The sequence below is a fragment of the Lathamus discolor genome, chromosome 1 (assembly GCF_037157495.1).
Source record: "Lathamus discolor isolate bLatDis1 chromosome 1, bLatDis1.hap1, whole genome shotgun sequence".
Classification (NCBI taxonomy): Eukaryota; Metazoa; Chordata; class Aves; order Psittaciformes; family Psittacidae; genus Lathamus; species Lathamus discolor.
Window position 1 is genome coordinate 112,812,270 of NC_088884.1, and position 11,532 is coordinate 112,823,801.

At 39.4% G+C, this 11,532-nt stretch overlaps 1 long non-coding RNA gene across 1 annotated transcript in view; it reads left to right on the top strand.

Moving 5' to 3' along the window:
* Positions 1-11,532, top strand: part of LOC136020322 (uncharacterized) — a 76,984-nt gene that overhangs the window by 9,072 nt on the left and 56,380 nt on the right. Inside the window, exon 2 of the long non-coding RNA XR_010615287.1 lies at positions 1,218-1,262. This is a non-coding gene — a long non-coding RNA (uncharacterized LOC136020322). The remainder of the gene's footprint in view (positions 1-1,217; positions 1,263-11,532) is intronic.

Sequence of the window (11,532 nt, forward strand, 5' to 3'; positions counted from 1 at the left end):
TTGTCACAGCTTCCTTAAGCAGTGATTCCAAAGACTCCAGGGGAATTATTGCAGCAAGAGTCATCTCTCCAAAGTTCATACATGGTAAATTAAAATAAAAATTGATGTCTTTAAGGAATTATTGCAGCAAGAGTCACCTCTCCAAAGTTCATACATGGTAAATTAAAATAAAAATTGATGTCTTTAAGGAATTCACCCAAGGGAACTCATCCCACGTAGTGAGAGTAACAACCATTTATTTTCTTTTAGTAATGAGAAGGTAAAATAGGTGCCTTCTGCTCATGATTCAAACAAGTAATTTTTTCCCCATCATCTAGCCCTCTTGTGCTTGGAAGTAGCTGCCTTACTGAGCTCCTCTTGTGTGCAGGCATCTTGTTTATGAATTGGAGTCCAGATCCCAAACAGCCCTCATGTGAATATTTAAATGAATTATTTTCCAATGAATAATCTCCTGCATTGCTGACAGAATGAAAATGGAAGGAAGAGGTTGGGGTGGGGGATGATTCTGCTGGATGGCAGTGGAGTAGCTGCTGGGATTTATTGGTTGCCTAACTTCATTTTCCTTAGAGAAGAAGCTGATTCAGCAGCTGCAATAGTGGTTTATGCTGATGGCGGTCTGCCCATGCAATCAGCACAGCCAGAGCAATGTAATCACCCTTTAATGCTACTTCAATTGACTTTTAACTTTGACCTGCCATGTCCCAACGTTTGGCTGCTTTGCAGTGGTTGAGAACAGTAGGGCACTAACTAGTTTAAGAAAACTTGGTCTATGGAGGTCAAGGCCTCCACAGACCAAGCACAATTGTTGTCTCCATCCCTCTCTCCTCTCCTCTCCTCTCCTCTCCTCTCCTCTCCTCTCCTCTCCTCTCCTCTCCTCTCCTCTCCTCTCCTCTCCTCTCCTCTCCTCTCCTCTCCTCTCCTCTCCTCTCCTCTCCTCTCCTCTCCTCTCCTCTCCTCTCCTCTCCTCTCCTCTCCTCTCCTCTCCTCTCCTCCTTTCCCCTTGATTCTTCTTTACTTCACACATGTTTTATAGGATCTGGTATGTCATGGCTTGCCAGTGTTGACCTACCCTGTGTGTCACAGTACATTGCAGCATGCAGAGTCAGAGCAAACTCTTATGGACCAGGGCATGAGTGTATGAATGGCTCCAGGAAGAGGGCATGGTCTGTCACTGTAGAAGAAAGGAAACCACTGACCATTTTTTTTTTTATTTCCAGGCTTTGGGAGGCCCAGATTGCCAGGAGCTGTTCTCATCATACCCTGTGAGTAACCCTCAGGGGTACAGTGATCCAGACCCACACCACCAAGTCATAGTTCACCAAAAGTGGCTTTCATGAAATACTTCTACTTCAGGTTCTAGCTACATTGAGGTCAAAAATTATGCAGATCTAAAGACTGATGGAAACATTTCTGAAGTTGCAGTACTTAGAAAAATAAAGTTTTGGAAGTGAGATTGAAGCTGGGATGTTGAGTTCAGGACAAGACCTTAGATATAGCTGAAGGAAGGTATCTATCACCTTTATTTCAAAATTCCGATGCTAAGTACTATCGCAGTAATGTCTTGGACTGAACGTACAAAAAGTCAAATACAGAATTACAGGACCTTTCTTTCTTGCTTCTCTGTGCTCCAGGAGAGAGCAGAAGTTAGCTTTTCTCCCTTAGCAGTAATACATCATGTCTTCCTCCATCAGTTCATATACACACATGTATACATCATGTATTCTTGAAAGTAAGAGTCTTGCAATGGAGCCGTATTTCTTATTCACCTTCTTTAGTATCCTATAAGGAAACAATTCATGCCATTTTCAGTCTCATGTACAGAGTTTTATGGTGCATGTGCTGATGCAAAGTCAAAGGATTCAGGCAATGCTGAATGTCATGTTCCCATGCTTCAGAATCAATTGTGCTGTGCTTTCTGTTAGTACAGAACAGTTCTGTGGGTCTTGCCTTTTAAATACACTGTTTCAAAACAGGTTTTTGGAAATAATTGTTGTGGCAGCAGGATGCCAAGTGGTGTGTGGGTTGTGTGAAAGTGGCTCAGAGATGTGAAACTCCAGCATCGTGGCTTATAGGGATTATTGGACACCAAGCAAGTAATGCAATAAAAGCTACAAAGTGAAGGCAGTCAGTTGCTCACTTTTATGGTGTAGAAAACAAACAATTGTTCCCCTGAGCCCTTTCAACCATTATGTTTGTGCAGAACAGGGAAGATGAGACATGATGTGCAGCAACTGTATGCAATATTGTACGTCTGAAATCCTCAAAACTAGGGTCGGGTTTTTATTACCAGAATTAGAATGTTGGTGTACATTGAGGATCTACTTAGTCATATGGTTTTACTGTCTGGTTGTGGCTAGTGCTGCTTTAAGAGAAGGTATAATTATTATTATTGAAGCCGACAGCCTAGGTGGAAGCTATGGTGCAGTATCTTTCCTGGTGTTTGGCTAAAGCAACTAGAAATGAAATAATTAGCCTAAAAAAAAAACCAGGTTTTGGCTATACGTGGCATATAAAACCTAAAACCCTAAAAACAATAGCATAGTTATGTTCCATGCAACTGTTCTTTCCGGAGTTTTGTTGTGCCTTATTGATTATTCTTTTTCTCTCCTTTTGAAACTAATGTAGTTAACCAAATCCAATGAAAAACAGTTAAAAGGGTCTTGCTGATGTTAATGGATATTGGATCAGTCCTTTAGACCTGTATCTGGCTTTAGATGTAGAAGGATGCAAAATTAAATGTTAAAATATAAAAATATATGTATAAGTATGTATTAAAATGCATACACACTTATACATGTACATATACACATACACATACATATATATACTTCTTTTAAAAATGATGTTTGCAGAATAATGGTTTTAGTGGCAGTCATTTGTTATGCTTTAATTACTATCCTCTTCATGAATAATCTGTTGTATTTCTTGCCAGCTGAACTCATGCCACACCACATGTACTACCTATTTCATAACTATCTGGGGCACACATGTTCGGGCAATACCTCGAAAGTATTGTATAGCCTTGTAACATACTGTTTTCCTCTTACATCTTTGATTAAATAAAACAAGGGCTGTTAAGGATTGCAATGTATTAGAGGTATTTTGTTTGTTTTCTAACTCACCCTTTCTAAGTAGTTTTACATATTTGTTTTGTTCCTTGTAAAATGTTGATGCCATGTACGTAGTTTTGTGTATATCTGTGGATACTGCATAGATGTGGTGTACATATATGCACATAGGATTTTTGGTTACACACACTGATTTTATGTGTCTCCTGTTCATTCTCTAGAAATTGAAGAAGAAAGTAATTTTAAGTTAAGCAGTTAGAATTATGTATATAGTAGACTATTGCATTTTAGTAGAGATCTAAAAATTAGAATACATGTATGCTATAAATATTGGCTGTATTTTTAAATGAATAGACATGGCACTCCTTCCCACATCCAAAGCTGCCACACTTTATATTTGGAAGGAAAAGTGATACCTTGATGAAGCACACACATGCATCTCCTTTGCTGAGTTACCTCCTTATTCAGCAAAGACTGTATTCTCTCCACTTTCCATTCCAATGAAACTGTAGGGAAAAACTCCTATACTTTTAAATACAGCAGGTGTGTTCTCATTATCAGTATGTTGCAATGGAACCCAGCAGATATTCCTATCAAAAACATTGCATCTCAGTTGGCCATTCTTGTAGAAATACTAAAAGCACATGCGAATATAATTTGATACATGAGAACATAGCAGCACATTGAAATACTTTGGTCGCAAGTGGTCTGAAAAGTTTAAACTTCAGGAGTTTTTTCTCTCTAACTTACAGAGTTAGAAACTCCAACCTTGAGTCCCAAACTACCAATACAATTTGTAATGTGAAACTACAGCAGACCTCAGGATATAATCTGATTATTCAAATATTGCAGGTAACAGAGAATATTAAATTGAAGCTCCAGGTTACCAAGTTTTAAAATTGACTTTTTGCTTTTTTTTTTTTTCCTAATTAAAAAATGCTGCTTTTTATGTAAGTAGTTTGCATGGCTGTAGCAAGGCAGGTGTGTACAGAATATCACTTATGTTTTATGTGATGCAGGACACTGCAACATGACTTTTTGGTGTCTTACTTAGTGCAGGAGGGTGAACAAAAGGACCCTGTGAAACATAGTAAATGTACAAAGGAGCGTCTGGGTGAAGAGGGATAAATGCCTTAATGCAAAGTGGCCATAATGTCAGATCCCAAATGCATAGGCTTGTGTTCAGGAGATTTAGGGTCTTCAAGATAACTCCTTTACTGCCTTCTGAGTTCTTCTATTATTTGGATTAGGAAAGTAGAAACTGAAGATACCACTGACTTCTCCGAGTCAAACCTTTTGTTTGATCTGAACAATGCAGGGTCTTCCGACACAACAACTAAAATGTTCAGTGCAAAGCCCATGCTGCATTCTTTTGCTTTCCATAAAGTTTTTGTATGCTTTTCTTCCATTTGTAACTTGGCCACTTGAAATGTCAGTTTCTTTAGGAGTGAAAACAGGCATTCTCAACAACTCTACTGCCTGCAGAACTTGACCCACAAGAATAAAATACTATGAGATTTTCTAACATAGCAAATCGACAGAGTTGCAGAAGCAGTTGAACTGAAACTTTCCTCATCCTTCACAAGGGATGTCCTGTAGTTAAGATGAGCTACTATTGGACTTTTTTTTTTTTTTTAATAGAAGCTTCTTAGCTGTCTGTTCTGCTCATTCTGCCAGTCTCTGCTGTCATATGTGGTGAGAAATCCCAACAGACTGGAAATCATCCCTGGGAAGCTGGCCCAATCTTAGTGGCTATTTCTTCAAAGGTGTAGAAATGAGAAACCTTTTAAGACTTGTGGCAATTTTTGCAATTACCTGAGACATCTATAATGTGGGATAACATTGGAAAAGATATATAAAAGACTTGAGGACTTATGAAAATAGTTTAAGCAGGTACAATTTTATGGTAGCCTACCAGTTGCCAGAGTCAAAGTGGTGAGTGAAGACACTTGACTGTAGGATACCCCAGTACTTCTGTTCCCATTAATCATCAGGCACAAGACGCATCTCTTTTGACTTTTGCTGTACATCCAACAGTTACTGTACTGAGCAGAAAACATAGCCTGGATGGAGGACTTGAATGAGTTTAGTTGCTCCCTGTGACAAGTAAAGAGGGGTTATGGTACTTTCATATGGCAGATGTTACAGTCAGCAAAAATAATTGTATTGACACTGAAGTTTTTATTCAAGAAGCCAGCAGGCCTCTCTGGTGGAGTGACAGAGGCCACTAATATCTGGTGGATGTTGTGTAATAGGTTGCATTCAAGATGCAGACATCTCACATACTCATTGTCCTTTTTGTTTCCTCTTTTACCACTGCACATAGTTCCTGGTCAGTCTGATTGCCCCTGCCGTTTGCCTTCATTTCCCTTGCACTCTTCATCTCTTGCCCCCTTTCCCTGCTTCCTTTGTGATTTCTTCATTCCTATGTCCTGCAGGAAAATAAGCAGTTGCCATCATAACAATATCAATATTATTAGAGAGAAATTTCTTAGATCTTTTTCCAATAAAGTCATCAGAGGAAATTTGTAATTTGTTCTGAAAGAGTGTTCCATAAATCTTACCACTTTCGTAAATGTCAACTTGGCTTTTCACAGGATTGCTTGAGAAGAAATTATTGGATGCATTTAGAATGCTACAACTATAAATGCAAGGTATCTGAAAGGACAATGATCTTCAGAGAAGCAAATATGACCAGTGAATGGTGAAAGTTGTGAAGTTATTCTCAAGGCATGTTGAGTTTTCTTATTTTAGAATAATCAGAAGACTTTTTTCTCATTCATAAAGACATTTGAATGCTGGAGAGGTTCTCTTCACCAGGGCCTATAGCAATAGGACAAAGGATATTGGGTCTAAACTAAAACTGGGGAAGTTCAGCTTAGATATAAGGAAGAAGTTCTTTATTGTGAGTGTGGTGAGGCACTGGCAGAGGTTGCCTGAAGAAGTGGTGAATGCTGCATCCCTGGCAGTATTCAAGGCCAGGCTGGACAGAGACCTGACATGGTCTAGTGTGAGGTGTCCCTGCCTGTGGCAGGGGGCTGGAACGAGATGGTCCTTTACAACCCAAACCATTCTATGATTCTTCTTTGGAGAAGTACAAGACAGAGTCTGTTGCTTTGTTTCTTATTCATTATATCCATATTGTCCATACTTGTGCCTATACAAAATGAGAGAATGCTTTTTCTGAAATTACTTCCACTGTATGCGTATTAGGCCCTAAACAGACTGAACAGAAACAGGAATATGATGGGATTAACATTATAAATTATTCCTTTTATCTTTTACTCGTTTTATATGAAGCTGATCTACTTATTTGTCCCCTTTCTCACATGAATAGTGCAACTTTTTTCAATGTCTTTATTCACTTTGAATAGCTTCCTATTTTTCCCACACTGAAGCAGCAAAATAACATCACATGAAGTCTTGGTTCTACATGAAACGTTTCTGTGGAACCTGAAAAAGATTTCACTTCTCTTCTGCAGTCTCTGTACAAATAACATAGGCACTTTTGTCAACCGTACTGTCCTTCTGCAATTTTTGAAGTTGTGCCGGCTCCCTCTGGTGGCCAACCACCACTGGCCAGTCTAGAAATGTTTTTAGTACTAAGGAGGTAGAATGTAGGAATTTGATAGAGAGATTCTTATATGTGGCTTTTTATCTATGTGGGTTATAGCAAGCAATGTAATTTTAGATAATCGTAGAGATATAATAAAATTAAGTATTGAATATAAATATACATAAGATACAAATTTATTTTATTTGCTGTTGCCTTTGCTATTCTATGATATTCTAACAGTCTCTAAGTGAAGACTTCTATTTCTTTCTAAAATATTTTGGTATCTTAGTTGTTAACCAGCAAACCAAGCGTGGTTTTTTCCTTTCAAAGACTGCAAGACCAGAAAAGTTCATTTTAGCAGTCTTTATCATCAGGCACTGATATCAGGACTGAAAGGGAAACAAAAAGGGAAAAAACCATTTGCCACTCTTTCACATTAACATCTTTCCGGATGCTGTTCTCACTTCTTTTACATTTTTTATTATGCCTTGCAAACCAGGAAAGTTTATTGTGTTTAGTCATTTAGGCTTCATACAGCAGATTTGAGCTTTCATCTTGTCCTTTCCCTGGCAGCTGTGTGGACCACACGCATACTTTTTTCTCCTTTGCTGCTTGGGGTTGGCTGTGAGTGGGACTGGGGATGACCCCTCACTTGTTCACAAGCTGTGCACAGATAAGACAGGCTTTGTAAAGCAGAGCATGGCAGCATTGACCATTTACCAGGATAAAGGCATCAAGGTATTTTGAATGCTGTCATACCTACAAGGCATTTACTAATATTTTGTTATTTGTATCTTGTGTTAGGTAAATTTGAACAACAGAGTTCAAAGACAGAGTGTGAACTATGAACCACTTCTTTTGTTATCCTTTTAGGCTAATCCAGTGTCTGTTAACAGCAGTGGTAGCCATGGTCTTCATTAGAGGTGAATCATATTCTTACTTAACTAATATTCGGAAGAGAAAAGATAAAAAAGATTGCCTCCCTTCATGTTTTTAGAATTACAAAATAGGTTATTTTTTCTTACAATAGTTTACTTTCACTCTTTCTATGTAGTAGGATAAAAGTCAGCAACGTTTCAGACCTTCTACCATATTGTTTTCTGTCCATGCATACTTTCTTAATATCTATAAATGCTGTGTTGGCAATTGTAAAGGGAAAGAAATCTAGTATTAACAGCAAGAGGTGCATGTTATTCCAAAAAAAAAAAAAAAATGCCATGAGTCCAACATCCAGGAAAAGCAATTTAACCTAGTGAAAAATATTTTGTGGTTGCTTTTTCTTTAAAAAAATTCTGTAAAACTGATGATGTAACTCCTGTGTCCTACTAAGTGTAACTCCAGTGTCCTACTAAACACATACTTCTGTTGCCTTTGCTGTAGCGAGTACAGCTGGTGGAGGGAAGTCTGTAGTAGTGTACTGCTGGGATGCTCAGCCTGCCATGGGAGGGAGATGAGAGGAACACACTCAAGCGCATGACACAGCTGTTAGTGGACGACTGCATTCAGGAACTGCACTGACTTCAGCACTTTCAGAGCAATACAAATTTCATGACATTTTCCACAGTGGTTACCTGCCACCCAGGATCAGCAACCCTGAGCCTGTAAGTTGGCACTGCACTGCACCATGCGTGTCTACACTTTTCAGAGTGTGAGGACTATCTTTGCCATTAGAGCCATCTTTCCTTTTTTCTGTCATCTGGGAAAGCAAAAAGGAAGATGGGAACTTAGGAATTATAGGAATTATAGGCATCTAAAGATGGTCCAGAGATCTTAATCAGATCAAAAGCGAACATTTCCAGCAACTTTTAAAGACTCTTCTGCATGCTAGCAGATTTGTGTGGTTCAGATTCACAGCCCAGGTAGAATGGGTGTGTCTTCTTTGATAGTCTATTAAAAAAGTAATTCTCAGTGGAGATTTAAAAAACCGCATACAATTTATACAGAAAGAAAATTCCCCTCTTATCTGTACTGTGTATAAAACCTTCTTAAGGAAACCCTGTGTGGCTGCAGTTCTTCACTCTGTGAACAGAGACGTAGAAAGAAGAAAGCAGGGGAAGTCACATCAAAACCATCAGCAACAGTAGGAGAACTGAGGCAGTTTTGAAGGTAGTTTCATCCACACATTTCTTTTTAAATTGCTTTGATCTTTTGAAAAGTCCATGTTACACACTGAAAAGCTGGAAGACAGAGCACTTGCACTACTGCATGAATTCAGCAGCTCTACTCGAGCTGAAATACATAAGCACAGGATTTTTTGTGTGGACTTTATTAACAGAAGAGTGCAAAAAAAGTGAATGTGGATATATTTTTATTAGAACATTAGGTTTGGTCTTTTATTCTGAGTTGTGAAAGGTTATTTTCCTGACCCTGACATTCTGATTGGTTGCGAATGTGGGCTGTTTGGGGATATTAGAGCAGGGATTAGAAAGGGATCTAAATGCTATGCTCTGCTGGTCCAATAGTATTTTCCCAGTATCATAACAGCGTCAGTTGGTCACTGTAACTTGAATGGGGACAAGCACTCATGATTGCTGCACAGCCTCTGGAGTGGCATGAGAGAACGCTTGGTTAAGCAGCTTGGTTGAGGTTATTTCTGAGGGGGTGACTGACTTGCTGTGTGGCAGCTCCAGACTTACATGATTTGCCAAAAATAATTGCTGTCAGAGCATTTTACTGTTTGTTTGCTCAGCCTTGTACTATATCCAGGACTTCATCCTTCCCTGAATTAACATTGTATAATGGGAAGGAAAAGGTGCTGCCTGATAGGTACAACACTGTTTATTACAGGGAAAGGAGAGGCAGACCTGGGAGCTAGCCCTTCTACCCACAGTTCTCTATTGTTTTATGAGTGTTTAATAGAAAACTGCAGAATTGGTCCTTTGAGCAGGGACTGGGCCTGTAACTGCTACAGGATGGTGTTTATTCTGTACTCTCTTTCTCTCTCTGTATTTTGAAGATGCGGTACCATGCAGAAAGCAGTCAACTGCGCAAGTGCTGTCAATAGCATGTGGTTAGGGCACTCTTAGGTGAAGGGGGCATTTGACCAGCATATCAGTCAGCTCCAAGAGCACAGGAGACAACCATCAAATTTCCAACACCCAATAAGACAAAGGTGGGAGAGAAAGCTGAAAGGGTGTGTACGATTTGGTGATGGTGGGTTCTGGCATATTCATAGAAGAGAGGTTTTGGCACTGACAGCACTGAAGGGTCAAAAGCTCTGGAGTTTTGACAGTCAGCCAGGTTTCAGGACTGTGGTTTTGGCCAGATTGTCCTGGATTCTACTAATGCACCATAGACAACTGTTCTGTTTACTATATAACCCTTTTATAACCTTTCCTTTCTGTGTCTACCCTCTCCTTCCATCCTGAAAAAGATGGGTAACACTTGGACAGGGCAGAAGTACCGTAAAAATCCAGGTAGCTGTAACGGAATGTAACAAAACTCTCATGTTACAACAGCCGTATGCCCACAGTAGGCAGCCAAATTTTATGAATGATGTGCCCAAGGTATTATTTTAAGCAATGGACTTGCAGTAATGCCAATGAAAGCCCAAAAAGTAGACAGCACTTTGTCAGGATTCATCATAATAGCCTGACAGTGCACATCTTACAGAAATCAATTATTATTATTGAAAATCTTTTTCTCCTCTTCACTGATGTGAAAACGTTCTTCAAATGACAAGCACTGGCTGAGAGAATATATTTTTAGGTTATTGTAGGCCTAATAAACCACAGCTGGTGGGTCATGTGGATTTCTTACAGAATCACAACCTTTTCACTTCATATAAATTCTCCAGCCACATGGTTCCTGGCCAAAGCCACGGAGAGCATAACAGCCAGACTTGACAAGTGAAAGTTATGGAGGATTCTATTTATTTCTTTAGGAAAAAAATGAATAAGCCAGCAAAACAACTTGTTAGGTCACAGGAGAACAGATCCTGTAGGAGTTACCACCTGTCAGCAGATGTCTTGGCTCCAAGTTAGAAGTTGTAGTATGTGTTCAAGATCAGCATTTGGTAAGCTAGTCTGGAGACCACCTCATTCTCTGCCAGCAATTAGATCACTTGATTAGCACAAGTAATTTAGCTGAAATACTTAAAAGAATTAAGAAAACACTTAGAAGAGCTTTAGGCCGGAAGAGAAAACCAAAACAAGGTAAAATGGGGGTGTTATGTGGCTTTGAGACAATACTAAAGATGTGTTAGCTTGCAAGGGGTAGTCTGTGGAGCATGCTCAGTATGGAGACCAAATAAAGACAGTAATCCTGCAGGGAACATATTCTTTCCTTCAGAGAACAAATGAGAAGGTAAGGACAAAACATAGTTTCTGAAGCAGTATAAACCAGTTTTCTAATAAGGAATAAAACCAAAGATTTGACAACACTTCAGGTTGATGTATAAATCTGTAAGACTGCTCACAGCTTATGCAAGAGACAGCAGCATGAGCTAGCAATAAAAAGAAGCCTTTCTGGAAAAAGGATACTTTCCTGGATATTCTCAACCACCTCATGAATCTGGGAGGACCAAGGGAGAATATTGCTGGCTAATAGTGCTGTGGCCTCCTGCATGTGAGGAAAGGGTTTTTAAGCCTAGATATGTGGGTAGGTTTGTCATAACTGTGAGCAAGAGGCCTTGGACAGAACTCGTGCTCCTTTACCCAGAGCATCTGGGGAGGCATATTAGGGAAGTAAGATTGCTGATGCTGCATAGTCTTACCATTGGAAACAGGATGCGAAACTGCAGAATTAAGATGTTGAAAAGTTATGGTCGGCAAGCAATGTTGAGCAAGTCAACATTGTTAACTTTTGAATGGAACGTTAGCCAATGGAATTGTTGTATCTAGGGACATAACGCAAGCTGGAAGAACGCGATCGGTATATAACCCAGTGTGTGCGCAATAAACTTTGGCA